The 1623-nt window shown below is 33.1% G+C and overlaps 1 non-coding gene across 1 annotated transcript; it reads right to left on the bottom strand.

Moving 5' to 3' along the window:
- Positions 1-2: 2 nt before the first annotated feature.
- Trnas-gga lies at positions 3-75 on the bottom strand. The gene has a single exon. It is a non-coding gene; the product is annotated as a tRNA-Ser (tRNA).
- Between the last annotated feature and the right edge of the window lie 1548 nt (positions 76-1623).

The following is a 1623-nucleotide window of genomic DNA, read 5'->3' on the forward strand; positions in this document are numbered from 1 at the left end:
TAGTGCCGTTGCTGGGGCTCGAACCCACGACCTTTGGCTCTCCAGCCCAATGCTCTACCACTGAGCTAAAAGGAAATTCCCTACAGCATACACTTGTAATTAAGGCAACCTAATCAATGCACATCTTTTACATATATATATATATATATTCAGTCCAACTTCAGAACAATGTAAATATAACTCTGTATTACTTTTTAAGTGTATATATATACTGTGTATACCAATCCAAATTATATACGCTGTTTAGTGTATACATTGCACATATTACCTCTCATAATAAACTCTGCAGACAACTACTGTTTACATACTTAATACTTAGTATGTGTTCTCTATATACATATACTCTGTATATCAACTTTTTACATAAATAACAAGAGGCCTGATCAGGAACAGTTCATCTGATTTTTTTTTATTTCAATTTAAAACCTGTGAAATAGCATACTCTTTATATCAAGTGTATGGGTTCCCTATATAGATAAAAGAAGTCGTTTGAAGTGTTGAAATATTTGACCCCTGTGACCTCAAATATAACTGAAGGTAATTTTTGTAAGCAAACTTTGTCAAGCTCTATCCAAGGGAGCTTAAACAGCCAAATATCATGATTTTAGGAATTTCATTTCTTCAGAAGTCATTTGAATTTGTTTACCTATTTGACATCTGTCACCTTGACAGTAAGTCAAGTTCACTCTTGTATTTCAACCAAATGTACTATGAAGTATGCATCCTTAGACCTGGGAGTTTTAGATGTTATGCAAGAGACCAAGAGGGCCTGTTTCACTCACTTTTAGTAGGATGTAGTGAAATATCCTCATTAAAAAATATATTGAAGTTAAGACACTAGGCATAAACTCACATTGTACCATCAGACCAGGTAAATAAATAATGAAAGGTGTAGCCCCAATTTGCTACTGATAAGCAAAGCTAAAAATAGCTTTAATAGAACTATTGATGAAAGGATTTTTCAATGATTGCACATGCCTTCTGGATGACTTGTTTTCATTGACAGTATATATTATATATCCTATATCTCTTGACAAGAGAAGAAATAATGTTATTAGTAAGATTATTAAGTTACATGAGGTGTGTAAAGAAATCAGAGAACATGTATAAAAGTGTGATAGTATATGTACTGTACATGTGTTAACTGTCTGTGATTGTATATATATATACATGTGTAATACCTGTCTGTGATCACATGTACATGTGTGAGACCTGTCTGTGATAGTGTGTACATGTGTAATACCTGTATGTGATCATATGTACATGTGTAATACCTGTCTGTGATAGGGTATACATGTATAATACCTGTATGTGATCATATGTACATGTAAAATACCTGTCTGTGATAGTGTGGACATGTGCAATACCTGTCTGTGATAGTGTGTACATGTGTGATAGTGATAGTATGTGTTATAATTGTCTGTGATAGTATGTATGGGTATAATAACTGTGTGTGATAGTATGTATGTGTACAATAACTGTGTGTGATATGTATGTGTATAACAACTGTGTGTGATAGTATGTGTGTAATACCTGTGTGTGGTAGTATGTGTGTAATACCTGTGTGTGATAGTATGTATGTGTATAATAACTGTGATAGTATGTATGTGTATAATAACTGTG

This window comes from Mizuhopecten yessoensis, unplaced genomic scaffold, assembly GCF_002113885.1.
Source record: "Mizuhopecten yessoensis strain PY_sf001 unplaced genomic scaffold, ASM211388v2 scaffold1375, whole genome shotgun sequence".
In the NCBI taxonomy this organism is placed as follows: Eukaryota; Metazoa; Mollusca; class Bivalvia; order Pectinida; family Pectinidae; genus Mizuhopecten; species Mizuhopecten yessoensis.